Source organism: Rhinichthys klamathensis, unplaced genomic scaffold (assembly GCF_029890125.1).
Source record: "Rhinichthys klamathensis goyatoka isolate OS25496 unplaced genomic scaffold, OSU_Roscu_1.1 h1tg000332l_1, whole genome shotgun sequence".
NCBI classification, from domain to species: domain Eukaryota; kingdom Metazoa; phylum Chordata; class Actinopteri; order Cypriniformes; family Leuciscidae; genus Rhinichthys; species Rhinichthys klamathensis.
Genome location: NW_026606847.1, coordinates 96,124 through 123,859, shown reverse-complemented (window position 1 = coordinate 123,859; position 27,736 = coordinate 96,124). Strand labels below are relative to the sequence as shown.

The following is a 27,736-nucleotide window of genomic DNA, read 5'->3' as shown; positions in this document are numbered from 1 at the left end:
GCAATGGAAGCGCGTCTGACTTCAGATCAGAAGGTTGTGTGTTCATATCACGTCGGGGTCAATCTCTTCTTTGAGCTCAAGTCTTTAATAAAATTCAGGTATCCTTTTTGCTAGACCCTGTGGCGAGCTCAGCAATTTGACAGAAGTGCAGGGCCTCGTGGCGCAACGGTAGCGCGTCTGACTCCAGATCAGAAGGTTGCGTGTTCAAATCACGTCGGGGTCAAGCTATCTCTTCTTTGAGCTCAAGTCTCTAATAAAATTCAGGAATCCTTGTTGCTAGACCCTATAACGAGCTCAGCAATTTCACAGAAGCGCAGGGCCTCATGATGCAATGGAAGCGCATCTGACTTCAGATCAGAAGGTTGTGTGTTCATATCACGTCGGGGTCAATCTCTTCTTTGAGCTCAAGTTTTTAATAAAATTCAGGAATCCTTTTTGCCAGACCCTGTGGCGAGCTCAGCAATTTGACAGAAGTGCAGGGCCTCGTGGCGCAATGGAAGCGCGTCTGACTTCAGATTAGAAGTTTGCGTGTCCAAATCACGTCGGGGACTATCTCTTCTTTGAGCTCAAGTCTTTAATAAAATTCAAGAATCCTTGTTGCTAGACCCTATAACGAGCTCAGCAATTTCACAGAAGCGGAGGGCCTCATGATGCAATGGAAGCGCGTCTGACTTCAGATCAGAAGGTTGTTTGTTCATATCACGTCGGGGTCAATCTCTTCTTTGAGCTCATGTTTTTAATAAAATTCAGGAATCCTTGTTGCTAGACCCTATAACGAGCTCAGCAATTTGACAGAAATGCAGGGCCTCGTGGCGCAACGGTAGCGCGTCTGACTCCAGATCAGAAGGTTGCGTGTTCAAATCACGTCGGGGTCAAGCAATCTCTTCTTTGAGCTCAAGTCTTTAATAAAATTCAGGGATCCTTTTTGCTAGACCCTGTGGCGAGCTCAGCAATTTGACAGAAGTGCAGGGCCTCGTGGCGCAACGGTAGCGCGTCTGACTCCAGATTAGAAGGGTGCGTGTCCAAATCACGTCGGGGACTATCTCTTCTTTGAGCTCAAGTCTTTAATAAAATTCAGGAATCCTTGTTGCTAGACCCTATAACGAGCTCAGCAATTTGACAGAAGTGCAGGGCCTCGTGGCGCAACGGTAGCGCGTCTGACTCCAGATTAGAAGGGTGCGTGTCCAAATCACGTCGGGGACTATCTCTTCTTTGAGCTCAAGTCTTTAATAAAATTCAGGAATCCTTTTTGCCAGACCTTGTGGCGAGCTCAGCAATTTGACAGAAGTGCGGGGCCTCTTGTCGCAACGGTAGCGCGTCTGACTCCAGATCAGAAGGTTGCGTGTTCAAATCACGTCGGGGTCAAGCTATCTCTTCTTTGAGCTCAAGTCTCTAAAAAAATTCATGCATCCTTGTTGCTAGACCCTATAACGAGCTCAGCAATTTCACAGAAGCGCAGGGCCTCATGATGCAATGGAAGCGCGTCTGACTTCAGATCAGAAGGTTGTGCGTTCATATCACATCGGGGTCAATCTCTTCTTTGAGCTCAAGTCTTTAATAAAATTCAGGAATCCTTGTTGCTAGACCCTATAACGAGCTCAGCAATTTCACAGAAGTGCAGGGCCTCATGATGCAATGGAAGCGCGTCTGACTCCAGATCAGAAGGTTGCGTGTTCAAATCACGTCGGGGTCAATCTCTTCTTTGAGCTCAAGTCTTTAATAAAATTCAGGTATCCTTTTTGCTAGACCCTGTGGCGAGCTCAGCAATTTGACAGAAGTGCAGGGCCTCGTGGCGCAACGGTAGCGCGTCTGACTCCAGATCAGAAGGTTGCGTGTTCAAATCACGTCGGGGTCAAGCTATCTCTTCTTTGAGCTCAAGTCTCTAATAAAATTCAGGAATCCTTGTTGCTAGACCCTATAACGAGCTCAGCAATTTCACAGAAGCGCAGGGCCTCATGATGCAATGGAAGCGCGTCTGACTTCAGATCAGAAGGTTGTGTGTTCATATCACGTCGGGGTCAATCTCTTCTTTGAGCTCATGTCTTTAATAAAATTCAGGTATCCTTTTTGCTAGACCCTGTGGCGAGCTCAGCAATTTGACAGAAGTGCAGGGCCTCGTGGCGCAACGGTAGCGCGTCTGACTCAAGATCAGAAGTTTGCGTGTTCAAATCACGTTGGGGTCAAGCTATCTCTTCTTTGAGCTCAAGTCTCTAATAAAATTCATGTATCCTTGTTGCTAGACCCTATAACGAGCTCAGCAATTTCACAGAAGCGCAGGGCCTCATGATGCAATGGAAGCGCGTCTGACTTCAGATCAGAAGGTTGTGTGTTCATATCACGTCGGGGTCAATCTCTTCTTTGAGCTCAAGTCTTTAATAAAATTCAGGTATCCTTTTTGCTAGACCCTGTGGCGAGCTCAGCAATTTGACAGAAGTGCAGGGCCTCGTGGCGCAACGGTAGCGCGTCTGACTCCAGATCAGAAGGTTGCGTGTTCAAATCACGTCGGGGTCAAGCTATCTCTTCTTTGAGCTCAAGTCTCTAATAAAATTCAGGAATCCTTGTTGCTAGACCCTATAACGAGCTCAGCAATTTCACAGAAGCGCAGGGCCTCATGATGCAATGGAAGCGCATCTGACTTCAGATCAGAAGGTTGTGTGTTCATATCACGTCGGGGTCAATCTCTTCTTTGAGCTCAAGTTTTTAATAAAATTCAGGAATCCTTTTTGCCAGACCCTGTGGCGAGCTCAGCAATTTGACAGAAGTGCAGGGCCTCGTGGCGCAATGGAAGCGCGTCTGACTTCAGATTAGAAGTTTGCGTGTCCAAATCACGTCGGGGACTATCTCTTCTTTGAGCTCAAGTCTTTAATAAAATTCAAGAATCCTTGTTGCTAGACCCTATAACGAGCTCAGCAATTTCACAGAAGCGGAGGGCCTCATGATGCAATGGAAGCGCGTCTGACTTCAGATCAGAAGGTTGTTTGTTCATATCACGTCGGGGTCAATCTCTTCTTTGAGCTCATGTTTTTAATAAAATTCAGGAATCCTTGTTGCTAGACCCTATAACGAGCTCAGCAATTTGACAGAAATGCAGGGCCTCGTGGCGCAACGGTAGCGCGTCTGACTCCAGATCAGAAGGTTGCGTGTTCAAATCACGTCGGGGTCAATCTCTTCTTTGAGCTCAAGTCTTTAATAAAATTCAGGTATCCTTTTTGCTAGACCCTGTGGCGAGCTCAGCAATTTGACAGAAGTGCAGGGCCTCGTGGCGCAACGGTAGCGCGTCTGACTCCAGATCAGAAGGTTGCGTGTTCAAATCACGTCGGGGTCAAGCTATCTCTTCTTTGAGCTCAAGTCTCTAATAAAATTCAGGAGTCCTTGTTGCTAGACCCTATAACGAGCTCAGCAATTTCACAGAAGCGCAGGGCCTCATGATGCAATGGAAGCGCATCTGACTTCAGATCAGAAGGTTGTGTGTTCATATCACGTCGGGGTCAATCTCTTCTTTGAGCTCAAGTTTTTAATAAAATTCAGGAATCCTTTTTGCCAGACCCTGTGGCGAGCTCAGCAATTTGACAGAAGTGCGGGGCCTCTTGTCGCAACGGTATCGCGTCTGACTCCAGATCAGAAGGTTGCGTGTTCAAATCACGTCGGGGTCAAGCTATCTCTTCTTTGAGCTCAAGTCTCAATAAAATTCATGTATCCTTGTTGCTAGACCCTATAACGAGCTCAGCAATTTCACAGAAGCGCAGGGCCTCATGATGCAATGGAAGCGCGTCTGACTTCAGATCAGAAGGTTGCGTGTTCAAATCACGTCGGGGTCAATCTCTTCTTTGAGCTCAAGTCTTTAATAAAATTCAGGTATCCTTTTTGCTAGACCCTGTGGCGAGCTCAGCAATTTGACAGAAGTGCAGGGCCTCGTGGCGCAACGGTAGCGCGTCTGACTCCAGATCAGAAGGTTGCGTGTTCAAATCACGTCGGGGTCAAGCTATCTCTTCTTTGAGCTCAAGTCTCTAATAAAATTCAGGAATCCTTGTTGCTAGACCCTATAACGAGCTCAGCAATTTCACAGAAGCGCAGGGCCTCATGATGCAAAGGAAGCGCGTCTGACTTCAGATCAGATGGTTGTGTGTTCATATCACGTCGGGGTCAATCTCTTCTTTGAGCTCAAGTTTTTAATAAAATTCAGGAATCCTTTTTGCCAGACCCTGTGGTGAGCTCAGCAATTTGACAAAAGTGCAGGGCCTCTTGTCGCAACGGTAGCGCGTCTGACTCCAGATCAGAAGGTTGCGTGTTTAAATCACGTCGGGGTCAATCTCTTCTTTGAGCTCAAGTCTTTAATAAAATTCAGGTATCCTTTTTGCTAGACCCTGTGGCGAGCTCAGCAATTTGACAGAAGTGCAGGGCCTCTTGTCGCAACGGTAGCGCGTCTGACTCCAGATCAGAAGGTTGCGTGTTTAAATCACGTCGGGGTCAATCTCTTCTTTGAGCTCAAGTTTTTAATAAAATTCAGGAATCCTTGTTGCTAGACCCTATAACGAGCTCAGCAATTTGACAGAAGTGCAGGGCCTCGTGGCGCAACGGTAGCGTGTCTGACTCCAGATTAGAAGGTTGCGTGTCCAAATCACGTCGGGGACTATCTCTTCTTTGAGCTCAAGTCTTTAATAAAATTCAGGAATCCTTGTTGCTAGACCCTATAATGAGCTCAGCAATTTCACAGAAGTGCAGGGCCTCATGATGCAATGGAAGCGCGTCTGACTTCAGATCAGAAGGTTGTGTGTTCATATCACGTCGGGGTCAATCTCTTCTTTCAGCTCAAGTTTTTAATAAAATTCAGGAATCCTTTTTGCCAGACCCTGTGGCGAGCTCAGCAATTTGACAGAAGTGCAGGGCCTCGTGTCGTAACGGTAGCGCGTCTGACTCCAGATCAGAAGGTTGCGTGTTCAAATCACGTCGGGGTCAAGCTATCTCTTCTTTGAGCTCAAGTCTCTAAAAAAATTCATGTATCCTTGTTGCTAGACCCTATAACGAGCTCAGCAATTTCACAGAAGCGCAGGGCCTCATGATGCAATGGAAGCGCGTCTGACTTCAGATCAGAAGGTTGTGTGTTCATATCACATCGGGGTCAATCTCTTCTTTGATCTCAAGTTTTTAATAAAATTCAGGAATCCTTGTTGCTAGACCCTATAACGAGCTCAGCAATTTGACAGAAGTGCAGGGCCTCGTGGCGCAACGGTAGCGCGTCTGACTCCAGATTAGAAGGTTGCGTGTCCAAATCACGTCGGGGACTATCTCTTCTTTGAGTTCAAGTCTTTAATAAAATTCAGGAATCCTTGTTGCTAGACCCTATAACGAGCTCAGCAATTTCACAGAAGTGCAGGGCCTCGTGGCGCAACGGTAGCGCGTCTGACTCCAGATTAGAAGGTTGCGTGTTCAAATCACGTCGGGGTCGAGCTATCTCTTCTTTGAGCTCAAGTCTCTAATAAAATTCAGGAATCCTTGTTGCTAGACCCTATAACGAGCTCAGCAATTTCACAGAAGCGCAGGGCCTCATGATGCAATGGAAGAGCGTCTGACTTCAGATCAGAAGGTTGTGTGTTCATATCACGTCGGGGTCAATCTCTTCTTTCAGCTCAAGTTTTTAATAAAAATCAGGAATCCTTTTTGCCAGACCCTGTGGCGAGCTCAGCAATTTGACAGAAGTGCAGGGCCTCGTGGCGCAACGGTAGCGCGTCTGACTCCAGATCAGAAGGTTGCGTGTTCAAATCACGTCGGGGTCAATCTCTTCTTTGAGCTCAAGTCTTTAATAAAATTCAGGTATCCTTTTTGCTAGACCCTGTGGCGAGCTCAGCAATTTGACAGAAGTCCAGGGCCTCGTGGCACAACGGTAGCGCGTTTGACTCCAGATCAGAAGGTTGCGTGTTCAAATCACGTCGGGGTCAAGCTATCTCTTCTTTGAGCTCAAGTCTCTAACAAAATTCAGGAATCCTTGTTGCTAGACCCTATAACGAGCTCAGCAATTTCACAGAAGCGCAGGGCCTCATGATGCAATGGAAGCGCGTCTGACTTCAGATCAGAAGGTTGTGTGTTCATATCACGTCGGGGTCAATCTCTTCTTTCAGCTCAAGTTTTTAATAAAATTCAGGAATCCTTTTTGCTAGACCCTGTGGCGAGCTCAGCAATTCAACAGAAGTGCAGGGCCTCGTGGCAAAATGGTAGCGCGTCTGACTCCGGATCAGAAGGTTGCGTGTTCAAATCACGTTGGGGTCAATCTCTTCTTTTGAGCTCAAGTCTTTAATAAAATTCAGGAATCCTTTTTGCTAGACCCTGTGGCGAGCTCAGCAATTTGACAGAAGTGCAGGGCCTCGTGGCGCAACAGTAGGGCGTCTGACTCCAGATCAGAAGATTGCGTGTTCAAATCACGTCGGGGTCAACCTCTTCTTTGAGCTCAAGTCTTTAATAAAATTCAGGTATCCTTTTTGCTAGACCCTGTGGCGAGCTCAGCAATTTGACAGAAGTGCAGGGCCTCGTGGCACAACGGTAGCGCGTCTGACTCCAGATCAGAAGGTTGCGTGTCCAAATCACGTCGTGGACTATCTCTTCTTTGAGCTCAAGTCTCTAATAAAATTCAGGAATCCTTGTTGCTAGACCCTATAACGAGCTCAGCAATCAGAAGGTTACGTGTTCAAATCACGTCGGGGTCAAGCTATCTCTTCTTTGAGCTCAAGTCTCTAATAAAATTCAGGAATCCTTGTTAATAGACCCTATAACGAGCTCAGCAATTTGACAGAAGTGCAGGGCCTCGTGGCGCAACAGTAGGGCGTCTGACTTCAGATCAGGAGGTTGTGTGTTCATATCACGTCGGGGTCAATCTCTTCTTTGAGCTCAAGTTTTTAATAAAATTCAGGTATCCTTTTTGCTAGACCCTGTGGCGAGCTCAGCAATTTGACAGAAGTGCAGGGCCTCGTGGCGCAACGGTAGCGCGTCTGACTCCAGATCAGAAGGTTGCGTGTTCAAGTCACGTCGGGGTCAAGCTATCTCTTCTTTGAGCTCAAGTCTCTAATAAAATTCATGTATCCTTTTTGCTAGACCCTATAACGAGCTCAGCAATTTCACAGAAGCGCAGGGCCTCATGATGCAATGGAAGCGCGTCTGACTTCAGATCAGAAGGTTGCGTGTTCAAATCACGTCGGGGTCAAGCTATCTCTTCTTTGAGCTCAAGTCTCTAACAAAATTCAGGAATCCTTGTTGCTAGACCCTATAACGAGCTCAGCAATTTGACAGTAGCGCAGGGCCTCATGATGCAATGGTAGCGCGTCTGACTTCAGATCAGAAGGTTTTGTGTTCATATCACGTCGGGGACTATCTCTTCTTTGAGCTTAAGTCTTTAATAAAATTCAGGAATCCTTGTTGCTAGACCCTGTGGCGAGCTCAGCAATTTGACAGAAGTTCAGGGCCTCGTGGCGCAACGGTAGCGCGTCTGACTCCAGATTAGAAGGTTGCGTGTTCAAATCACGTCGGGGTCAATCTCTACTTTGAGCTCAAGTTTTTAATAAAATTCAGGAATCCTTGTTGCTAGACCCTATAACGAGCTCAGCAATTTGACAGAAGTGCAGGGCCTCGTGGCGCAACGGTAGCGCGTCTGACTTCAGATCAGGAGGTTGTGTGTTCATATCACGTCGGGGTCAATCTCTTCTTTGAGCTCAAGTTTTTAATAAAATTCAGGAATCCTTTTTGCCAGACCCTGTGGCGAGCTCAGCAATTTGACAGAAGTGCAGGGCCTCGTGACGCAACGGCAGCGCGTCTGACTCCAGATCAGAAGGTTGCGTGTTCAAATCACATCGGGGTCAATCTCTTCTTTGAGCTCAAGTCTTTAATAAAATTCAGGTATCCTTTTTGCCAGACCCTGTGGCGAGCTCAGCAATTTGACAGAAGTGCAGGGCCTCGTGGCGCAACGGTAGCGCGTCTGACTCCAGATCAGAAGGTTGCGTGTTCAAATCACGTCGGGGTCAAGCTATCTCTTCTTTGAGCTCAAGTCTTTAATAAAATTCATGTATCCTTGTTGCTAGACCCTATAACGAGCTCAGCAATTTCACAAAAGTGCAGGGCCTCGTGGCGCAACGGTATTGCGTCTGATTCCAGATCAGAAGGTTGCGTGTCCAAATCACGTCGGGTTCAAGCTATCTCTTCTTTGAGCTCAAGTTTTTAATAAAATTCAGGAATCCTTTTTGCCAGACCCTGTGGCGAGCTCAGCAATTTGACAGAAGTGCAGGGCCTCGTGACGCAACGGCAGCGCGTCTGACTACAGATCAGAAGGTTGCGTGTTCAAATAACATCGGGGTCAAGCTATCTCTTCTTTGAGCTCAAGTCTTTAATAAAATTCATGTATCCTTGTTGCTAGACCCTATAACGAGCTCAGCAATTTCACAGAAGCGCAGGGCCTCATGATGCAATGGAAGCGCGTCTGACTTCAGATCAGAAGGTTGTGTGTTCATATCACGTCGGGGTCAAACTCTTCTTTGAGCTCAATTTTTTAATAAAATTCAGGAATCCTTTTTGCCAGACCCTGTGGCGAGCTCAGCAATTTAACAGAAGTGCAGGGCCTCGTGGCGCAATGGTAGCGCGTCTGACTCCAGATCAGAAGGTTGCGTGTTCAAATCACGTCGGGGTCAGTCTCTTCTTTGAGCTCAATTCTTTAATAAAATTCAGGTATCCTTTTTGCTAGACCCTGTGGCGAGCTCAGCAATTTCACAGAAGTGCAGGGCCTCGTGGCGCAATGGTAGCGCGTCTGACTCCAGATTAGAAGGTTGCGTGTTCAAATCACGTCGGGGTCAAGCTATCTCTTCTTTGAGCTCAAGTTTTTAATAAAATTCAGGAATCCTTGTTGCTAGACCCTACTATTTCGTGCAGGGCCTCGTGGCACAACGGTAGCGCGTCTGACTCCAGATTAGAAGGTTGCGTGTTCAAATCACGTCGGGGTCAAGCTATCTCTTCTTTGAGCTCAAGTTTTTAATAAAATTCAGGAATCCTTGTTGCTAGACCCTACTATCTCGTGCAGGGCCTCGTGGCGCAACGGTAGCGTGTCTGACTCCAGATCAGAAGGTTGCGAGTTCAAATCACGTCAGGGTCAAGCTATCTCTTCTTTGAGCTCAAGTCTCTAATAAAATTCATGAATCCTTGTTGCTAGACCCTATAACGAGCTCAGCAATTTCACAGAAGCGCAGGGCCTCATGATGCAATGGAAGCGCGTCTGACTTCAGATCAGAAGGTTGTGTGTTCATATCACGTCGGGGTCAATCTCGTCTTTGAGCTCAAGTTTTTAATAAAATTCAGGAATCCTTTTTGCTAGACCCTGTGGCGAGCTCAGCAATTTGACAGAAGTGCAGGGCCTTGTGGCGCAATGGTAGCGCGTCTGACTCCAGATCAGAAGGTTGCATGTTCAAATCACGTCGGGGTCAAGCTATCTCTTCTTTGAGCTCAAGTCTCTAATAAAATTCATGTATCCTTGTTGCTAGACCCTATAACAAGCTCAGCAATTTCACAGAAGCGCAGGGCCTCATGATGCAATGGAAGCGCTTCTGACTTCAGATCAGAGGGTTGCGTGTTCAAATCACGTCGGGGTCAAGCTATCTCTTCTTTGAGCTCAAGTCTCTAATAAAATTCAGGAATCCTTGTTGCTAGACCCTATAACGAGCTCAGCAATTTCACAGAAGCGCAGGGCCTCGTGGCGCAACGGTAGTGCGTCTGACTCCAGATCAGAAGGTTGTGTGTTCATATCACGTCGGGGACTATCTCTTCTTTGAGCTTAAGTCTTTAATAAAATTCAGGTATCCTTGTTGCTAGACCCTATAATGTTCAAATCACGTCGGGGTCAAGCTATCTCTTCTTTGAGCTCAAGTTTTTAATAAAATTCAGGAATCCTTGTTGCTAGACGCTATAACGAGCTCAGCAATTTGACAGAAGTGCAGGGCCTCGTGGCGCAACGGTAGCGTGTCTGACTTCAGATCAGAAGGTTGCGTGTTCAAATCACGTCGGGGTCAAGCTATCTCTTCTGTGAGCTCAACTCTATAATAAAATTCATGTATCATTGTTGCTAGACCCTATAACGAGCTCAGCAATTTCACAGAAGCGCAGGGCCTCATGATGCAATGGAAGCGCGTCTGACTTCAGATCAGAAGGTTGTGTGTTCATATTACGTCGGGGTCAATCTCTTCTTTGAGCTCAAGTTTTTAATAAAATTCAGGAATCCTTTTTGCGAGACCCTGTGGCGAGCTCAGCAATTTGACAGAAGAGCAGGTCCTCGTGGCGCAACGGTAGCGCGTCTGACTCCAGATCAGAAGGTTGCGTGTTCAAATCACATTGGGGTCAATCTCTTCTTTGAGCTCAAGTTTTTAATAAAATTCAGGAATCCTTGTTGCTAGACCCTGTGGCGAGCTCAGCAATTACACAGAAGTGCAGGGCCTCGTGGCGCAACGGTAGCGCGTCTGACTCCAGATTAGAAGGTTGCGTGTCCAAATCACGTCGGGGACTATCTCTTCTTTGAGCTCATGTCTTTAATAAAATGCAGGAATCCTTGTTGCTAGACCCTATAACGAGCTCAGCAATTTCACAGAAGCGCAGGGCCTCATGATGCAATGGAAGCGCGTCTGACTTCAGATCAGAAGGTTGTGTGTTCAAATCACGTCGGGGTCAATCTCTTCTTTGAGCTCAAGTTTTTAATACAATTCAGGAATCCTGGTTGCTAGACCCTATAACGAGCTCAGCAATTTCACAGAAGTGCAGGGCCTCATGACGCAACGGAAGCGCGTCTGACTCCAGATCAGAAGGTTGCGTGTCCAAATCACATCGGGGACTATCTCTTCTTTGAGCTCAAGTCTCTAATAAAATTCAGGAATCCTTGTTGCTAGACCCTGTGGCGAGCTCAGCAATTACACAGAAGTGCAGGGCCTCGTGGCGCAACGGTAGCGCGTCTGACTCCAGATTAGAAGGTTGCGTGTCCAAATCACGTCGGGGACTATCTCTTCTTTGAGCTCATGTCTTTAATAAAATGCAGGAATCCTTGTTGCTAGACCCTATAACGAGCTCAGCAATTTCACAGAAGCGCAGGGCCTCATGATGCAATGGAAGCGCGTCTGACTTCAGATCAGAAGGTTGTGTGTTCAAATCACGTCGGGGTCAATCTCTTCTTTGAGCTCAAGTTTTTAATACAATTCAGGAATCCTGGTTGCTAGACCCTATAACGAGCTCAGCAATTTCACAGAAGTGCAGGGCCTCATGACGCAACGGAAGCGCGTCTGACTCCAGATCAGAAGGTTGCGTGTCCAAATCACATCGGGGACTATCTCTTCTTTGAGCTCAAGTCTCTAATAAAATTCAGGAATCCTTGTTGCTAGACCCTGTGGCGAGCTCAGCAATTACACAGAAGTGCAGGGCCTCGTGGCGCAACGGTAGCGCGTCTAACTCCAGATTAGAAGGTTGCGTGTCCAAATCACGTCGGGGACTATCTCTTCTTTGAGCTTAAGTCATTAATAAAATTCAGGAATCTTTGTTGCTAGACCCTATGGCGAGCTCAGCAATCAGAAGGTTGCGTGTCCAAATAACGTCGGGGACTATCTATTCTTTGAGCTCAAGTCTCTAATAAAATTCAGGAATCCTTGTTGCTAGACCCTATAACGAGCTAAGCAATTTCACAGAAGTGCAGGGCCTCATGACGCAACGGAAGCGCGTCTGACTCCAGATCAGAAGGTTGCGTGTTCAAATCACGTCGGGGTCAATCTATCTCTTCTTTGAGTTCAAGTTTTTAATAAGATTCATGTATCCTTGTTGCTAGACCCTATAACGAGCTCAGCAATTTCACAGAAGCGCAGGGCCTCATGATGCAATGGAAGCGCGTCTGACTCCAGATTAGAAGGTTGCGTGTCCAAATCACGTCGGGGACTATCTCTTCTTTGAGCTCATGTCTTTAATAAAATTCAGGAATCCTTGTTGCTAGACCCTATAACGAGCTCAGCAATTTCACAGAAGCGCAGGGCCTCATGATGCAATGGAAGCGCGTCTGACTTCAGATCAGAAGGTTGTGTGTTCATATCACGTCGGGCTCAATCTCTTCTTTGAGCTCAAGTTTTTAATAAAATTCAGGAATCCTTTTTGCCAGACCCTGTGGCGAGCTCAGCAATTTGACAGAAGTGCAGGGCCTCGTGGCGCAATGGTAGCGCGTCTGATTCCAGATTAGAAGGTTGCGTGTCCAAATCACGTCGGGGACTATCTCTTCTTTGAGCTCATGTCGTTAATAAAATTCAGGAATCCTTGTTGCTAGACCCTATAACGAGCTCAGCAATCAGAAGGTTGCGTATCCAAATCACGTCGGGGACTATCTATTCATTGAGCTCAAGTCTCTAATAAAATTCAGGAATCCTTGTTGCTAGACCCTATAACGAGCTCAGCAATTTCACAGAAGCGCAGGGCCTCATGATGCAATGGAAGCGCGTCTGACTCCAGATCAGAAGGTTGCGTGTTCAAATCACGTCGGGGTCAATCTATCTCTTCTTTGAGTTCAAGTTTTTAATAAGATTCATGTATCCTTGTTGCTAGACCCTATAACGAGCTCAGCAATTTCACAGAAGCGCAGGGCCTCATGATGCAATGGAAGCGCGTCTGACTCCAGATTAGAAGGTTGCGTGTCCAAATCACGTCGGGGACTATCTCTTCTTTGAGCTCATGTCTTTAATAAAATTCAGGAATCCTTGTTGCTAGACCCTATAACGAGCTCAGCAATCAGAAGGTTGCATCAGAAGGTTGCGTTTTCAAATCACGTCGGGGTCAAGCTATCTCTTCTTTGAGCTCAAGTCTCTAATAAAATTCAGGAATCCTTGTTGCTAGACCCTATAACAAGCTCAGCAATTTCACAGAAGCGCAGGGCCTCATGATGCAATGGAAGCGCGTCTGACTTCAGATCAGAAGGTTGTGTGTTCATATCACGTCGGGCTCAATCTCTTCTTTGAGCTCAAGTTTTTTATAAAATTCAGGAATCCTTTTTGCCAGACCCTGTGGCGAGCTCAGCAATTTCACAGAAGCGCAGGGCCTCGTGGTGCAATGGTAGTGCGTCTGATTCCAGATTAGAAGGTTGCGTGTCCAAATCACGTCGGGGACTATCTCTTCTTTGAGCTCATGTCGTTAATAAAATTCAGGAATCCTTGTTGCTAGACCCTATAACGAGCTCAGCAATCAGAAGGTTGCGTATCCAAATCACGTCGGGGACTATCTATTCTTTGAGCTCAAGTCTCTAATAAAATTCAGGAATCCTTGTTGCTAGACCCTATAACGAGCTCAGCAATTTCACAGAAGCGCAGGGCCTCATGATGCAATGGAAGCGCGTCTGACTTCAGATCAGAAGGTTGTGTGTTCATATCACGTCGGGGTCAATCTCTTCTTTGAGCTCAAGTTTTTAATAAAATTCAGGAATCCTTGTTGCTAGACCCTACAACGAGCTCAGCAATTTCACAGAAGCGCAGGGCCTCATGATGCAATGGAAGCGCGTCTGACTTCAGATCAGAAGTTTGTGTGTTCATATCACGTCGGGGTCAATCTCTTCTTTGAGCTCAAGTTTTTAATAAAATTCAGGAATCCTTTTTGCCAGATCCTGTGGCGAGCTCAGCAATTTGACAGAAGAGCAGGTCCTCGTGGCGCAACGGTAGCGCGTCTGACTCCAGATCAGAAGGTTGCGTGTTCAAATCACATTGGGGTCAATCTCTTCTTTGAGCTCAAGTTTTTAATAAAATTCAGGAATCCTTGTTGCTAGACCCTGTGGCGAGCTCAGCAATTTGACAGAAGTGCAGGGCCTCGTGGCGCAACGGTAGCGCGTCTGACTCCAGATTAGAAGGTTGCGTGTCCAAATCACGTCGGGGACTATCTCTTCTTTGAGCTCATGTCTTTAATAAAATTCAGGAATCCTTGTTGCTAGACCCTATAACGAGCTCAGCAATTTCACAGAAGCGCAGGGCCTCATGATGCAATGGAAGCGCGTCTGACTTCAGATCAGAAGGTTGTGTGTTCAAATCACGTCGGGGTCAATCTCTTCTTTGAGCTCAAGTTTTTAATACAATTCAGGAATCCTGGTTGCTAGACCCTATAACGAGCTCAGCAATTTCACAGAAGAGCAGGGCCTCATGATGCAACGGAAGCGCGTCTGACTCCAGATCAGAAGGTTGCGTGTCCAAATCACGTCGGGGACTATCTCTTCTTTGAGCTCATGTCTTTAATAAAATTCAGGAATCCTTGTTGCTAGACCCTATAACGAGCTCAGCAATTCCACAGAAGTGCAGGGCCTCGTGGTGCAACGGTAGCGTGTCTGACTCCAGATTAGAAGGTTTGCGTGTTCAAATCACGTTGGGGTCAAGCTATCTCTTCTTTAAACTCAAGTCTCTAATAAAATTCAGGAATCCTTGTTGCTAGACCCTATAACGAGCTCAGCAATTTCACAGAAGCGCAGGGCCTCATGATGCAATGGAAGCGCGTCTGACTTCAGATCAGAAGGTTGTGTGTTCATATCACGTCGGGGTCAATCTCTTCTTTGAGCTCAAGTTTTTAATAAAATTCAGGAATCCTTTTTGCCAGACCCTGTGGCGAGCTCAGAAATTTGACAGAAGTGCAGGGCCTCGTGGCACAACGGTAGCGCGTCTGACTCCAGATTAGAAGGTTGCGTGTTCAAATCACGTCGGGGTCAAGCTATCTCTTCTTTGAGCTCAAGTTTTTAAAAAAATTCAGGAATCCTTGTTGCTAGACCCTACTATCTCATGCAGGGCCTCGTGGCGCAACGGTAGCGTGTCTGACTCCAGATCAGAAGGTTGCGTGTTCAAATCACGTCAGGGTCAAGCTATCTCTTCTTTGAGCTCAAGTCTCTAATAAAATTCATGAATCCTTGTTGCTAGACCCTATAACGAGCTCAGCAATTTCACAGAAGCGCAGGGCCTCATGATGCAATGTAAGCGCGTCTGACTTCAGATCAGAAGGTTGTGTGTTCATATCACGTCGGGGTCAATCTCTTCTTTGAGCTCAAGTTTTTAATAAAATTCAGGAATCCTTTTTGCTAGACCCTGTGGCGAGCTCAGCAATTTGACAGAAGTGCAGGGCCTTGTGGCGCAATGGTAGCGCGTCTGACTCCAGATCAGAAGGTTGCGTGTTCAAATCACGTCGGGGTCAAGCTATCTCTTCTTTGAGCTCAAGTCTCTAATAAATTTCAGGAATCCTTGTTGCTAGACCCTATAACGAGCTCAGCAATTTCACAGAAGCGCAGGGCGTCATGATGCAATGGAAGCGCGTCTGACTTCAGATCAGAAGGTTGTGTGTTCATATCACGTCGGGGTCAATCTCTTCTTTGAGCTCAAGTTTTTAATAAAATTCAGGAATCCTTTTTGCCAGACCCTGTGGCGAGCTCAGCAATTACACAGAAGTGCAGGGCCTCGTGGCGCAACGGTAGTGCGTCTAACTCCAGATTAGAAGGTTGCGTGTCCAAATCACGTCGGGGACTATCTCTTCTTTGAGCTTAAGTCGTTAATAAAATTCAGGAATCCTTGTTGCTAGACCCTATAACGAGCTCAGCAATCAGAAGGTTGCGTGTCCAAATCACGTCGGGGACTATCTATTCTTTGAGCTCAAGTCTCTAATAGAATTCAGGAATCCTTGTTGCTAGACCCTATAACGAGCTCAGCAATTTCACAGAAGCGCAGGGCGTCATGATGCAATGGAAGCGCGTCTGACTTCAGATCAGAAGGTTGTGTGTTCATATCACGTCGGGGTCAATCTCTTCTTTGAGCTCAAGTTTTTAATAAAATTCAGGAATCCTTTTTGCCAGACCCTGTGGCGAGCTCAGCAATTTGACAGAAGTGCAGGGCCTCGTGGCAAAACGGTAGCGCGTCTGACTCCAGATCAGAAGGTTGCGTGTTCAAATCACGTCGGGGTCAATCTCTTCTTTGAGCTCAAGTCTTTAATAAAATTCAGGTATCCTTTTTGCTAGACCCTGTGGCGAGCTCAGCAATTTGACAGAAGTGCAGGGCCTCGTGGCGCAATGGTAGCGCGTCTGACTCCAGATCAGAATGTTGCGTGTTCAAATCACGTCGGGGTCAAGCTATCTCTTCTTTGAGCTCAAGTCTCTAATAAAATTCATGTATCCTTGTTACTAGACCCTATAACGAGCTCAGCAATTTCACAGAAGCGCAGGGCCTCATGATGCAATGGAAGCGCGTCTGACTTCAGATCAGAAGGTTGTGTGTTCATATCACGTCGGGGTCAATCTCTTCTTTGAGCTCAAGTTTTTAATAAAATTCAGGAATCCTTTTTGCTAGACCCTGTGGCGAGCTCAGCAATTTGACAGAAGTGCAGGGCCTCGTGGCGCAACGGTAGTGCGTCTGACTCCAGATCAGAAGGTTGTGTGTTCATATCACGTCGGGGACTATCTCTTCTTTGAGCTTAAGTCTTTAATAAAATTCAGGTATCCTTGTTACTAGACCCTATAATGTTCAAATCACGTCGGGGTCAAGCTATCTCTTCTTTGAGCTCAAGTCTATAATAAAATTCATGTATCATTGTTGCTAGACCCTATAACGAGCTCAGCAATTTCACAGAAGCGCAGGGCCTCATGATGCAATGGAAGCGCGTCTGACTTCAGATCAGAAGATTGTGTGTTCATATCACGTCGGGGACTATCTCTTCTTTGAGCTCAAGTCTTTAATAAAATTCAGGAATCCTTGTTGCTAGACCCTATAACGAGCTCAGCAATTTCACAGAAGCGCAGGGCCTCATGATGCAATGGAAGCGCGTCTGACTTCAGATCAGAAGGTTGTGTGTTCATATCACGTCGGGGTCAATCTCTTCTTTGAGCTCAAGTTTTTAATAAAATTCAGGAATCCTTGTTGCTAGACCCCACAACGAGCTCAGCAATTTCACAGAAGCGCAGGGCCTCATGATGCAATGGAAGCGCGTCTGACTTCAGATCAGAAGGTTGTGTGTTCATATCACGTCGGGGACTATCTCTTCTTTGAGCTTAAGTCTTTAATAAAATTCAGGAATCCTTGTTGCTAGACCCTATAACGAGCTCAGCAATTTCACAGAAGCGCAGGGCCTCATGATGCAATGGAAGCGCGTCTGACTTCAGATCAGAAGGTTGTGTGTTCATATCACGTCGGGGTCAATCTCTTCTTTGAGCTCAAGTTTTTAATAAAATTCAGGAATCCTTTTTGCCAGACCCTGTGGCGAGCTCAGCAATTTGACAGAAGAGCAGGTCCTCGTGGCGCAACGGTAGCGCGTCTGACTCCAGATCAGAAGGTTGCGTGTTCAAATCACATTGGGGTCAATCTTTTCTTTGAGCTCAAGTTTTTAATAAAATTCAGGAATCCTTGTTGCTAGACCCTGTGGCGAGCTCAGCAATTACACAGAAGTGCAGGCCCTCGTGGCGCAACGGTAGCGCGTCTGACTCCAGATTAGAAGGTTGCGTGTCCAAATCACGTCGGGGACTATCTCTTCTTTGAGCTCATGTCTTTAATAAAATTCAGGAATCCTTGTTAATAGACCCTATAACGAGCTCAGCAATTTCACAGAAGCGCAGGGCCTCATGATGCAATGGAAGCGCGTCTGACTTCAGATCAGAAGGTTGTGTGTTCAAATCACGTCGGGGTCAATCTCTTCTTTGAGCTCAAGTTTTTAATACAATTCAGGAATCCTGGTTGCTAGACCCTATAACGAGCTCAGCAATTTCACAGAAGTGCAGGGCCTCATGACGCAACGGAAGCGCGTCTGACTCCAGATCAGAAGGTTGCGTGTCCAAATCACGTCGGGGACTATCTCTTCTTTGAGCTCAAGTCTCTAATAAAATTCAGGAATCCTTGTTGCTAGACCCTATAACGAGCTCAGCAATTTCACAGAAGTGCAGGGCCTCATGATGCAATGGAAGCGCGTCTGACTTCAGATCAGAAGATTGTGTGTTCATATCACGTCGGGGTCAATCTCTTCTTTGAGCTCAAGTTTTTAAGAAAATTCAGGAATCCTTTTTGCCAGACCCTGTGGCGAGCTCAGCAATTACACAGAAGTGCAGGGCCTCGTGGCGCAACGGTAGCGCGTCTAACTCCAGATTAGAAGGTTGCGTGACCAAATCACGTCGGGGACTATCTCTTCTTTGAGCTTAAGTCGTTAATAAAATTCAGGAATCCTTGTTGCTAGACCCTATAACGAGCTCAGCAATCAGAAGGTTGCGTGTCCAAATCACGTCGGGGACTATCTCTTCTTTGAACTCAAGTCTCTAATAAAATTCAGGAATCCTTGTTGCTAGACCCTATAACGAGCTCAGCAATTTCACAGAAGTGCAGGGCCTCATGATGCAATGGAAGCGTGTCTGACTTCAGATCAGAAGATTGTGTGTTCATATCACGTCGGGGTCAATCTCTTCTTTGAGCTCAAGTTTTTAATAAATTCAGGAATCCTTTTTGCCAGACCCTGTGGCGAGCTCAGCAATTTGACAGAAGCGCAGGGCCTCATGATGCAATGGACAATCTCTTCTTTGAGCTCAAGTTTTTAATAAAATTCAGGAATCCTTTTTTCTAGACCCTATGGCGAGCTCAGCAATTTCACAGAAGTGCAGGGCCTCATGACGCAACGGAAGCGCGTCTGACTCCAGATCAGAAGGTTGCGTGTCCAAATCACGTCGGGGACTATCTCTTCTTTGAGCTCAAGTCTCTAATAAAATTCAGGAATCCTTGTTGCTAGACCCTATACCGAGCTCAGCAATTTCACAGAAGTGCAGGGCCTCGTGGCGCAACGGTAGCGCGTCTGACTCCAGATTAGAAGGTTCCGTGTCCAAATCACGTCGGGGACTATCTCTTCTTTGAGCTCAAGTCTTTAATAAAGTTCAGGAATCCTTGTTGCTAGACCCTATAACGAGCTCAGCAATTTCACAGAAGTGCAGGGCCTCGTGGCGCAACGGTAGCGCGTCTGACTCCAGATTAGAAGGTTGCGAGTCCAAATCACGTCGGGGACTATCTCTTCTTTGAGCTCAAGTCTTTAATAAAATTCATGTATCCTTGTTGATAGACCCTATAACGAGCTCAGCAATTTCACAGAAGCGCAGGGCCTCATGATGCAATGGAAGCGCGTCTGACTTCAGATCAGAAGATTGTGTGTTCATATCACGTCGGGGTCAATCTCTTCTTTGAGCTCAAGTTTTTAATACAATTCAGGAATCCTGGTTGCTAGACCCTACAACGAGCTCAGCAATTTCACAGAAGTGCAGGGCCTCATGACGCAACGGAAGCGCGTCTGACTCCAGATCAGAAGGTTGCGTGTCCAAATCACGTCGGGGTCAAGCTATCTCTTCTTTGAGCTCAAGTCTTTAATAAAATTCAGGTATCCTTGTTGCTAGACCATATAACAAGCTCAGCAATTACACAGAAGCGCAGGGCCTCGTGGCAAAACGGAAGCGCGTCTGACTCCAGATTAAAAGGTTGCGTGTTCAAATCACGTCGGGGACAATCGCTTCTTTGAACGCAATGAGGCACAGAAGCGCAGGGCCTCGTGGCGCAACTGAAGCGTGTCTGACTCCAGATCAGAAGGTTGCGTGTTCAAATCACGTCGGGGACTATCTCTTCTTTGAGCTCAAGTCTTTAATAAAATTCAGGAATCCTTGTTGCTAGACCCTATAACGAGCTCAGCAATTTCACAGAAGTGCAGGGCCTCATGGCGCAACGGATGCGCGTCTGACTCCAGATCAGAAGGTTGCGTGTCCAAATCACGTCGGGGACTATCTCGTCTTTGAGCTTAAGTCTTTAATAAAATTCAGGAATCCTTGTTGCTAGACCCTATAACGAGCTCAGCAATTTCACAGTAGTGCAGGGCCTCGTGGCGCAACTGTAGCGCGTCTGAATCCAGATTAGAAGGTTGCGTGTTCAAATCACGTCGGGGTCAAGCTATCTCTTCTTTGAGCTCAAGTCTCTAATAAAATTCAGGAATCCTTTTTGCCAGACCCTATAACGAGCTCAGCAATTTCACAGAAGCGCAGGGCCTCGTGGCGCAACGGTAACGCGTCTGACTTCAGATCAGAAGGTTGTGTGTTCATATCACGTCGGGGTCAATCTCTTCTTTCAGCTCAAGTTTTTAATAAAAATCAGGAATCCTTTTTGCCAGACCCTGTGGCGAGCTCAGCAATTTGACAGAAGTGCAGGGCCTCGTGGCGCAACGGTAGCGCGTCTGACTCCAGATCAGAAGGTTGCGTGTTCAAATCACGTCAGGGTCAATCTCTTCTTTGAGCTCAAGTCTTTAATAAAATTCAGGTATCCTTTTTGCTAGACCCTGTGGCGAGCTCAGCAATTTCACAGAAGTGCAGGGCCTCGTGGCGCAATGGTAGCGCGTCTGACTCCAGATCAGAAGGTTGCGTGTTCAAATCACGTCGGGGTCAATCTCTTCTTTGAGCTCAAGTTTTTAATAAAATTCAGGAATCCTTTTTGCCAGACCCTGTGGCGAGCTCAGCAATTTGACAGAAGTGCAGGGCCTCGTGGCGCAACGGTAGCGCGTCTGACTCCAGATTAGAAGGTTGCGTGTCCAAATCACGTCGGGGACTATCTCTTCTTTGAGCTCAAGTCTTTAAAAAAATTCAGGAATCCTTGTTGCTAGACCCTATAACGAGCTCAGCAATTTCAAAGCAGTGCAGGGCCTCGTGGCGCAATGGTAGCGCGTCTGACTGCAGATTAGAAGGTTGCGTGTTCAAATCACGTCGGGGTCAATCTCTTCTTTGAGCTCAAGTTTTTAATAAAATTCAGGAATCCTTTTTGCCAGACCCTGTGGCGAGCTCAGCAATTTGACATAAGTGCAGGGCCTCGTGGCGCAACGGTAGCGCGTCTGACTCCAGATCAGAAGGTTGTGTGTTCAAATCACGTCGGGGTCAATCTCTTCTTTGAGCTCAAGTCTTTAATAAAATTCAGGTATTCTTTTTGCTAGACCCTGTGGCGAGCTCAGCAATTTGACAGAAGTGCAGGGCCTCATGGTGCAACGGTAGCGCGTCTGACTCCAGATCAGAAGGTTGCGTGTTCAAATCACGTCGGGGTCAAGCTATCTATTCTTTAAACTGAAGTTTTTAATAAAATTCAGGAATCCTGGTTGCTAGACCCTATAACGAGCTCAGCAATTTCACAGAAGTGCGGGTACTCATGACGCAACGGAAGCGCGTCTGACTCCAGATCAGAAGGTTGCGTGTTCAAATCACGTCGGGGTCAATCTCTTCTTTGAGCTAAAGTCTTTAATAAAATTCAGGTATCCTTGTTGCTAGACCATATAACAAGCTCAGCAATTACACAGAAGCGCAGGGCCTCGTGGCGCAATGGAAGCGCGTCTGACTCCAGATCAGAAGGTTGCGTGTTCAAATCACGTCGGGGTCAATCTATCTCTTCTTTGAGTTCAAGTTTTTAATAAAATCAGGTATCCTTGTTGCTAGACCATATAACAAGCTCAGCAATTACACAGAAGCGCAGGGCCTCGTGGCAAAACGGAAGCGCGTCTGACTCCAGATTAGAAGGTTGCGTGTTCAAATCACGTTGGGGACAATCTCTTCTTTGAGCTCAAGTCTCTAATAAAATTCAGGAATCCTTTTTGCCAGACCCTATAACGAGCTCAGCAATTTCACAGCAGTGCAGGGCCTCGTGGCGCAACTGTAGCGCGTCTGACTCCAGATTAGAAGAATGTGTGTTCAAATCACGTCGGGGTCAATCTTTCTCTTCTTTGAGCTCAAGTCTATAGTAAAATTCGGGAATCCTTGTTGCTAGACCCTATAACGAGCTCAGCAATTTCGCAGAAGTGCAGGGCCTCATGACGCAACGGAAGCGCGTCTGACTCCAGATCAGAAGGTTGCGTGTCCAAATCACGTCGGGGACTATCTCTTCTTTGAGGTCAAGTCTCTAATAAAATTCAGGAATCCTTTTTGCCAGACCCTATAACGAGCTCAGCAATTTCACAGAAGTGCAGGGCCTCGTGGCGCAACGGTAGCGCGTCTGACTCCAGATTAGAAGGTTGCGTGTCCAAATCACGTCGGGGACTATCTCTTCTTTGAGCTCAAGTCTTTAATAAAATTCAGGAATCCTTGTTGCTAGACCCTATAACGAGCTCAGCAATTTCACAGAAGTGCAGGGCCTCATGACGCAACGGAAGCGCGTCTGACTCCAGATCAGAAGGTTGCGTGTTCAAATCACGTCGGGGTCAAGCTATCTCTTCTTTGAGCTCAAGTTTTTAATAATATTCATGTATCCTTGTTGCTAGACCCTATAACGAGCTCAGCAATTTCACAGAAGCGCAGGGCCTCGTGGCAAAACGGAAGCGCGTCTGACTCCAGATTAAAAGGTTGCGTGTTCAAATCACGTTGGGGACAATCGCTTCTTTGAACGCAATGAGGCACAGAAGCGCAGGGCCTCGTGGCGCAACTGAAGCGTGTCTGACTCCAGATCAGAAGGTTGCGTGTTCAAATCACGTCGGGGACTATCTCTTCTTTGAGCTCAAGTCTTTAATAAAATTCAGGAATCCTTGTTGCTAGACCCTATAACGAGCTCAGCAATTTCACAGAAGTGCAGGGCCTCATGGCGCAACGGATGCGCGTCTGACTCCAGATCAGAAGGTTGCGTGTCCAAATCACGTCGGGGACTATCTCTTCTTTGAGCTTAAGTCTTTAATAAAATTCAGGAATCCTTGTTGCTAGACCCTATAACGAGCTCAGCAATTTCACAGTAGTGCAGGGCCTCGTGGCGCAACTGTAGCGCGTCTGAATCCAGATTAGAAGGTTGCGTGTTCAAATCACGTCGGGGTCAAGCTATCTCTTCTTTGAGCTCAAGTCTCTAATAAAATTCAGGAATCCTTTTTGCCAGACCCTATAACGAGCTCAGCAATTTCACAGAAGCGCAGGGCCTCGTGGCGCAACGGTAACGCGTCTGACTTCAGATCAGAAGGTTGTGTGTTCATATCACGTCGGGGTCAATCTCTTCTTTCAGCTCAAGTTTTTAATAAAAATCAGGAATCCTTTTTGCCAGACCCTGTGGCGAGCTCAGCAATTTGACAGAAGTGCAGGGCCTCGTGGCGCAACGGTAGCGCGTCTGACTCCAGATCAGAAGGTTGCGTGTTCAAATCACGTCAGGGTCAATCTCTTCTTTGAGCTCAAGTCTTTAATAAAATTCAGGTATCCTTTTTGCTAGACCCTGTGGCGAGCTCAGCAATTTCACAGAAGTGCAGGGCCTCGTGGCGCAATGGTAGCGCGTCTGACTCCAGATCAGAAGGTTGCGTGTTCAAATCACGTCGGGGTCAATCTCTTCTTTGAGCTCAAGTTTTTAATAAAATTCAGGAATCCTTTTTGCCAGACCCTGTGGCGAGCTCAGCAATTTGACAGAAGTGCAGGGCCTCGTGGCGCAACGGTAGCGCGTCTGACTCCAGATTAGAAGGTTGCGTGTCCAAATCACGTCGGGGACTATCTCTTCTTTGAGCTCAAGTCTTTAAAAAAATTCAGGAATCCTTGTTGCTAGACCCTATAACGAGCTCAGCAATTTCAAAGCAGTGCAGGGCCTCGTGGCGCAATGGTAGCGCGTCTGACTGCAGATTAGAAGGTTGCGTGTTCAAATCACGTCGGGGTCAATCTCTTCTTTGAGCTCAAGTTTTTAATAAAATTCAGGAATCCTTTTTGCCAGACCCTGTGGCGAGCTCAGCAATTTGACATAAGTGCAGGGCCTCGTGGCGCAACGGTAGCGCGTCTGACTCCAGATCAGAAGGTTGTGTGTTCAAATCACGTCGGGGTCAATCTCTTCTTTGAGCTCAAGTCTTTAATAAAATTCAGGTATTCTTTTTGCTAGACCCTGTGGCGAGCTCAGCAATTTGACAGAAGTGCAGGGCCTCATGGTGCAACGGTAGCGCGTCTGACTCCAGATCAGAAGGTTGCGTGTTCAAATCACGTCGGGGTCAAGCTATCTATTCTTTAAACTGAAGTTTTTAATAAAATTCAGGAATCCTGGTTGCTAGACCCTATAACGAGCTCAGCAATTTCACAGAAGTGCGGGTACTCATGACGCAACGGAAGCGCGTCTGACTCCAGATCAGAAGGTTGCGTGTTCAAATCACGTCGGGGTCAATCTCTTCTTTGAGCTAAAGTCTTTAATAAAATTCAGGTATCCTTGTTGCTAGACCATATAACAAGCTCAGCAATTACACAGAAGCGCAGGGCCTCGTGGCGCAATGGAAGCGCGTCTGACTCCAGATCAGAAGGTTGCGTGTTCAAATCACGTCGGGGTCAATCTATCTCTTCTTTGAGTTCAAGTTTTTAATAAAATCAGGTATCCTTGTTGCTAGACCATATAACAAGCTCAGCAATTACACAGAAGCGCAGGGCCTCGTGGCAAAACGGAAGCGCGTCTGACTCCAGATTAGAAGGTTGCGTGTTCAAATCACGTTGGGGACAATCTCTTCTTTGAGCTCAAGTCTCTAATAAAATTCAGGAATCCTTTTTGCCAGACCCTATAACGAGCTCAGCAATTTCACAGCAGTGCAGGGCCTCGTGGCGCAACTGTAGCGCGTCTGACTCCAGATTAGAAGAATGTGTGTTCAAATCACGTCGGGGTCAATCTTTCTCTTCTTTGAGCTCAAGTCTATAGTAAAATTCGGGAATCCTTGTTGCTAGACCCTATAACGAGCTCAGCAATTTCGCAGAAGTGCAGGGCCTCATGACGCAACGGAAGCGCGTCTGACTCCAGATCAGAAGGTTGCGTGTCCAAATCACGTCGGGGACTATCTCTTCTTTGAGGTCAAGTCTCTAATAAAATTCAGGAATCCTTTTTGCCAGACCCTATAACGAGCTCAGCAATTTCACAGAAGTGCAGGGCCTCGTGGCGCAACGGTAGCGCGTCTGACTCCAGATTAGAAGGTTGCGTGTCCAAATCACGTCGGGGACTATCTCTTCTTTGAGCTCAAGTCTTTAATAAAATTCAGGAATCCTTGTTGCTAGACCCTATAACGAGCTCAGCAATTTCACAGAAGTGCAGGGCCTCATGACGCAACGGAAGCGCGTCTGACTCCAGATCAGAAGGTTGCGTGTTCAAATCACGTCGGGGTCAAGCTATCTCTTCTTTGAGCTCAAGTTTTTAATAATATTCATGTATCCTTGTTGCTAGACCCTATAACGAGCTCAGCAATTTCACAGAAGCGCAGGGCCTCATGATGCAACGGAAGCGCGTCTGACTCCAGATCAGAAGGTTGCGTGTATAGAGTCCTGCGCGGGACTGTTTTTTTCATCCCGCTCCCGCCCGCGCCCGCCGAATTTTTGACCATTACCGCCCGCTCCCGCAACGTATGTGTTACACTCCCGCCCGCTCCCGCAATATGTATGTCCACTCCCGCCCGCACCCGCAAAACTCGGATAATTTATTCCCGCACAATAATAGAGATGCACGGACTTTGTGTCTTCTGCCGTCCCGCAAGAATAAAACGCGTAGCCTATTTGTATTGCTATTGTTAAAGAGATTCATGGGGTTGTTGGTTTCGTTTCCCTGGCCTGCATGTATTCTGACGCACTGATCAGGAAGATGAATAGTAAATGTCAGACTTGCCTTGCTCAGGTTTTGTGCTGTAAATACCTCGTTTAAGGTTCTTTTCCACATCATTGACATCTCCATCATGTCGTTAGGCTACCTCCCAATCCCGCAGGGGTTTTATTTGTCCGCCCATTCCCGCCCGCAGCAAAGTTCAAACCGCCCGCTCCCGCGAGATTTGCGTTGGGTCCCGCGGGACCCGGCGGGACTCAATCCCAATGCAGCCCTCTAGTTGCGTGTTCAAATCACGTCGGGGTCAATCTCTTCTTTGAGCTCAAGTTTTTAATAATATTCATGTATCCTTGTTGCTAGACCCTATAACGAGCTCAGCAATTTCACAGAAGTGCAGGGCCTCATGACGCAACGGTAGCGCGTCTGACTCCAGATCAGAAGGTTGCATGTTCAAATCACGTCGGGGTCAAGCTATCTCTTCTTTGAGCTCAAGTTTTCAATAATATTCATGTATCCTTGTTGCTAGACCCTATAACGAGCTCAGCAATTTCACAGAAGCGCAGGGCCTCATGATGCAACGGAAGCGCGTCTGACTCCAGATCAGAAGATTGCGTGTTCAAATAACGTCGGGGTCAAGCTATCTCTTCTTTGAGCTCAAGTTTGAATAAAATTCAGGAATCCTTGTTGCTAGACCCTATAACGAGCTCAGCAATTTCACAGAAATGGAGGGCCTCATGGCGCCACGGAAGCGCGTCTGACTCCAGATCAGAAGGTTGCGTGTTCAAATCACGTCTGGGTCAATCTCTTCTTTGAGCTCAAGTTTTTAATAATATTCATGTATCCTTGTTGCTAGACCCTATAACGAGCTCAGCAATTTCACAGAAGTGCAGGGCCTCATGATGCAACGGAAGCGCGTCTGACTCCAGATCAGAAGGTTGCGTGTTCAAATCACGTCGGGGTCAATCTCTTCTTTGAGCTCAAGTTTTTAATAATATTCATGTATCCTTGTTGCTAGACCCTATAACGAGCTCAGCAATTTCACAGAAGTGCAGGGCCTCATGACGCAACGGAAGCGCGTCTGACTCCAGATCAGAAGGTTGCGTGTTTAAATCACATCGGGGTCAATTTCTTCTTTGAGCTCAAGTCTTTAATAATATTCATGTATCCTTGTTGCTAGACCCTATAACGAGCTCAGCAATTTCACAGAAGCACAGGGCCTCATGATGCGACGGAAGCGCGTCTGACTCCAGATCAGAAGGTTGCGTGTTCAAATCACGTTGGGGTCAATCTCTTCTTTCAGCTCAAGTCTTTAATAAAATTCAGGAATCCTTGTTGCTAGACCCTATAACGAGCTCAGCAATTTCACAGAAGCGCAGGGCCTCATGACGCAACGGTAGCGCGTCTGACTCCAGATTAGAAGGTTGCGTGTTCAAATCACGTCGGGGTCAATCTCTTCTTTGAGCTGAAGTTTTTAATAAAATTCAGGAATCCTTGTTGCTAGACCCTATAACAAGCTCAGCAATTTCACAGAAGCGCAGGGCCTCATGACGCAACGGTAGCGCGTCTGACTCCAGATTAGAAGGTTGCGTGTTCAAATCACGTCTGGGTCAATCTCTTCTTTGAGCTCAAGTTTTTAATAATATTCATGTATCCTTGTTGCTAGACCCTATAACGAGCTCAGCAATTTCACAGAAGTGCAGGGCCTCATGATGCAACGGAAGCGCGTCTGACTCCAGATCAGAAGGTTGCGTGTTCAAATCAAGTCGGGGTCAATCTCTTCTTTGAGCTCAAGTTTTTAATAATATTCATGTATCCTTGTTGCTAGACCCTATAACGAGCTCAGCAATTTCACAGAAGTGCAGGGCCTCATGACGCAACGGAAGCGCGTCTGACTTCAGATCAGAAGGTTGCGTGTTCAAATCACATCGGGGTCAAGTTATCACTTCTTTGAGCGTAAGTCTTTAAAAAAAAATTCACGAACCCTTGTTGCTAGACCCTATAACGAGCTCAGCAATTACACAGAAGTGCAGGGCCTCGTGGCGCAACGGAAGCGCGTCTGACTCCAGATCAGAAGGTTGCGTGTTCAAATAACGTTAGGGTCAAGCTATCTCTTCTTTGAGCTCAAGCCTTTAATAAAATTCACGAACCCTTGTTGCTAGACCCTATAACGAGCTCAGCAATTTTACAGAAGCGCAGGGCCACAT

General features: G+C 46.8%; 36 non-coding genes across 36 annotated transcripts; all 36 read left to right on the top strand.

Annotated features, from left to right (window-relative positions):
- Nucleotides 1-151: 151 nt before the first annotated feature.
- Nucleotides 152-223, top strand: trnaw-cca (transfer RNA tryptophan (anticodon CCA)). Its single transcript has one exon. It is a non-coding gene; the product is annotated as a tRNA-Trp (tRNA).
- A 580-nt stretch (nt 224-803) lies between these two features.
- Nucleotides 804-875, top strand: trnaw-cca (transfer RNA tryptophan (anticodon CCA)). The gene has a single exon. It is a non-coding gene; the product is annotated as a tRNA-Trp (tRNA).
- Nucleotides 876-1,783: 908 nt separating this feature from the next.
- trnaw-cca (transfer RNA tryptophan (anticodon CCA)) lies at nt 1,784-1,855 on the top strand. The gene has a single exon. It is a non-coding gene; the product is annotated as a tRNA-Trp (tRNA).
- A 256-nt stretch (nt 1,856-2,111) lies between these two features.
- On the top strand, nt 2,112-2,183 carry trnal-caa (transfer RNA leucine (anticodon CAA)). The gene has a single exon. It is a non-coding gene; the product is annotated as a tRNA-Leu (tRNA).
- Nucleotides 2,184-2,439: 256 nt separating this feature from the next.
- trnaw-cca (transfer RNA tryptophan (anticodon CCA)) lies at nt 2,440-2,511 on the top strand. The gene has a single exon. It is a non-coding gene; the product is annotated as a tRNA-Trp (tRNA).
- Nucleotides 2,512-3,091: 580 nt separating this feature from the next.
- trnaw-cca (transfer RNA tryptophan (anticodon CCA)) lies at nt 3,092-3,163 on the top strand. Its single transcript has one exon. It is a non-coding gene; the product is annotated as a tRNA-Trp (tRNA).
- Nucleotides 3,164-3,253: 90 nt separating this feature from the next.
- trnaw-cca (transfer RNA tryptophan (anticodon CCA)) lies at nt 3,254-3,325 on the top strand. Its single transcript has one exon. It is a non-coding gene; the product is annotated as a tRNA-Trp (tRNA).
- Nucleotides 3,326-3,908: 583 nt separating this feature from the next.
- trnaw-cca (transfer RNA tryptophan (anticodon CCA)) lies at nt 3,909-3,980 on the top strand. The gene has a single exon. It is a non-coding gene; the product is annotated as a tRNA-Trp (tRNA).
- Nucleotides 3,981-4,884: 904 nt separating this feature from the next.
- On the top strand, nt 4,885-4,956 carry trnaw-cca (transfer RNA tryptophan (anticodon CCA)). The gene has a single exon. It is a non-coding gene; the product is annotated as a tRNA-Trp (tRNA).
- Nucleotides 4,957-5,374: 418 nt separating this feature from the next.
- trnaw-cca (transfer RNA tryptophan (anticodon CCA)) lies at nt 5,375-5,446 on the top strand. Its single transcript has one exon. It is a non-coding gene; the product is annotated as a tRNA-Trp (tRNA).
- Nucleotides 5,447-5,702: 256 nt separating this feature from the next.
- trnaw-cca (transfer RNA tryptophan (anticodon CCA)) lies at nt 5,703-5,774 on the top strand. Its single transcript has one exon. It is a non-coding gene; the product is annotated as a tRNA-Trp (tRNA).
- A 90-nt stretch (nt 5,775-5,864) lies between these two features.
- Nucleotides 5,865-5,936, top strand: trnaw-cca (transfer RNA tryptophan (anticodon CCA)). Its single transcript has one exon. It is a non-coding gene; the product is annotated as a tRNA-Trp (tRNA).
- A 256-nt stretch (nt 5,937-6,192) lies between these two features.
- trnar-ccg (transfer RNA arginine (anticodon CCG)) lies at nt 6,193-6,264 on the top strand. The gene has a single exon. It is a non-coding gene; the product is annotated as a tRNA-Arg (tRNA).
- A 690-nt stretch (nt 6,265-6,954) lies between these two features.
- trnaw-cca (transfer RNA tryptophan (anticodon CCA)) lies at nt 6,955-7,026 on the top strand. The gene has a single exon. It is a non-coding gene; the product is annotated as a tRNA-Trp (tRNA).
- A 422-nt stretch (nt 7,027-7,448) lies between these two features.
- trnaw-cca (transfer RNA tryptophan (anticodon CCA)) lies at nt 7,449-7,520 on the top strand. Its single transcript has one exon. It is a non-coding gene; the product is annotated as a tRNA-Trp (tRNA).
- A 414-nt stretch (nt 7,521-7,934) lies between these two features.
- Nucleotides 7,935-8,006, top strand: trnaw-cca (transfer RNA tryptophan (anticodon CCA)). The gene has a single exon. It is a non-coding gene; the product is annotated as a tRNA-Trp (tRNA).
- A 588-nt stretch (nt 8,007-8,594) lies between these two features.
- trnaw-cca (transfer RNA tryptophan (anticodon CCA)) lies at nt 8,595-8,666 on the top strand. The gene has a single exon. It is a non-coding gene; the product is annotated as a tRNA-Trp (tRNA).
- Nucleotides 8,667-8,756: 90 nt separating this feature from the next.
- trnaw-cca (transfer RNA tryptophan (anticodon CCA)) lies at nt 8,757-8,828 on the top strand. The gene has a single exon. It is a non-coding gene; the product is annotated as a tRNA-Trp (tRNA).
- A 76-nt stretch (nt 8,829-8,904) lies between these two features.
- Nucleotides 8,905-8,976, top strand: trnaw-cca (transfer RNA tryptophan (anticodon CCA)). Its single transcript has one exon. It is a non-coding gene; the product is annotated as a tRNA-Trp (tRNA).
- A 404-nt stretch (nt 8,977-9,380) lies between these two features.
- trnaw-cca (transfer RNA tryptophan (anticodon CCA)) lies at nt 9,381-9,452 on the top strand. The gene has a single exon. It is a non-coding gene; the product is annotated as a tRNA-Trp (tRNA).
- A 5,192-nt stretch (nt 9,453-14,644) lies between these two features.
- On the top strand, nt 14,645-14,716 carry trnaw-cca (transfer RNA tryptophan (anticodon CCA)). The gene has a single exon. It is a non-coding gene; the product is annotated as a tRNA-Trp (tRNA).
- A 76-nt stretch (nt 14,717-14,792) lies between these two features.
- On the top strand, nt 14,793-14,864 carry trnaw-cca (transfer RNA tryptophan (anticodon CCA)). Its single transcript has one exon. It is a non-coding gene; the product is annotated as a tRNA-Trp (tRNA).
- Nucleotides 14,865-15,120: 256 nt separating this feature from the next.
- On the top strand, nt 15,121-15,192 carry trnaw-cca (transfer RNA tryptophan (anticodon CCA)). Its single transcript has one exon. It is a non-coding gene; the product is annotated as a tRNA-Trp (tRNA).
- Nucleotides 15,193-16,043: 851 nt separating this feature from the next.
- On the top strand, nt 16,044-16,115 carry trnaw-cca (transfer RNA tryptophan (anticodon CCA)). The gene has a single exon. It is a non-coding gene; the product is annotated as a tRNA-Trp (tRNA).
- Nucleotides 16,116-20,197: 4,082 nt separating this feature from the next.
- trnaw-cca (transfer RNA tryptophan (anticodon CCA)) lies at nt 20,198-20,269 on the top strand. Its single transcript has one exon. It is a non-coding gene; the product is annotated as a tRNA-Trp (tRNA).
- A 90-nt stretch (nt 20,270-20,359) lies between these two features.
- Nucleotides 20,360-20,431, top strand: trnaw-cca (transfer RNA tryptophan (anticodon CCA)). Its single transcript has one exon. It is a non-coding gene; the product is annotated as a tRNA-Trp (tRNA).
- Nucleotides 20,432-20,683: 252 nt separating this feature from the next.
- Nucleotides 20,684-20,755, top strand: trnac-gca (transfer RNA cysteine (anticodon GCA)). The gene has a single exon. It is a non-coding gene; the product is annotated as a tRNA-Cys (tRNA).
- A 90-nt stretch (nt 20,756-20,845) lies between these two features.
- On the top strand, nt 20,846-20,917 carry trnaw-cca (transfer RNA tryptophan (anticodon CCA)). The gene has a single exon. It is a non-coding gene; the product is annotated as a tRNA-Trp (tRNA).
- A 90-nt stretch (nt 20,918-21,007) lies between these two features.
- trnaw-cca (transfer RNA tryptophan (anticodon CCA)) lies at nt 21,008-21,079 on the top strand. Its single transcript has one exon. It is a non-coding gene; the product is annotated as a tRNA-Trp (tRNA).
- Nucleotides 21,080-21,335: 256 nt separating this feature from the next.
- On the top strand, nt 21,336-21,407 carry trnaw-cca (transfer RNA tryptophan (anticodon CCA)). The gene has a single exon. It is a non-coding gene; the product is annotated as a tRNA-Trp (tRNA).
- Nucleotides 21,408-23,079: 1,672 nt separating this feature from the next.
- Nucleotides 23,080-23,151, top strand: trnaw-cca (transfer RNA tryptophan (anticodon CCA)). Its single transcript has one exon. It is a non-coding gene; the product is annotated as a tRNA-Trp (tRNA).
- Nucleotides 23,152-23,241: 90 nt separating this feature from the next.
- trnaw-cca (transfer RNA tryptophan (anticodon CCA)) lies at nt 23,242-23,313 on the top strand. Its single transcript has one exon. It is a non-coding gene; the product is annotated as a tRNA-Trp (tRNA).
- A 252-nt stretch (nt 23,314-23,565) lies between these two features.
- trnac-gca (transfer RNA cysteine (anticodon GCA)) lies at nt 23,566-23,637 on the top strand. Its single transcript has one exon. It is a non-coding gene; the product is annotated as a tRNA-Cys (tRNA).
- A 90-nt stretch (nt 23,638-23,727) lies between these two features.
- trnaw-cca (transfer RNA tryptophan (anticodon CCA)) lies at nt 23,728-23,799 on the top strand. Its single transcript has one exon. It is a non-coding gene; the product is annotated as a tRNA-Trp (tRNA).
- Nucleotides 23,800-23,889: 90 nt separating this feature from the next.
- trnaw-cca (transfer RNA tryptophan (anticodon CCA)) lies at nt 23,890-23,961 on the top strand. Its single transcript has one exon. It is a non-coding gene; the product is annotated as a tRNA-Trp (tRNA).
- Nucleotides 23,962-24,217: 256 nt separating this feature from the next.
- Nucleotides 24,218-24,289, top strand: trnaw-cca (transfer RNA tryptophan (anticodon CCA)). The gene has a single exon. It is a non-coding gene; the product is annotated as a tRNA-Trp (tRNA).
- Nucleotides 24,290-27,736: the final 3,447 nt, after the last annotated feature.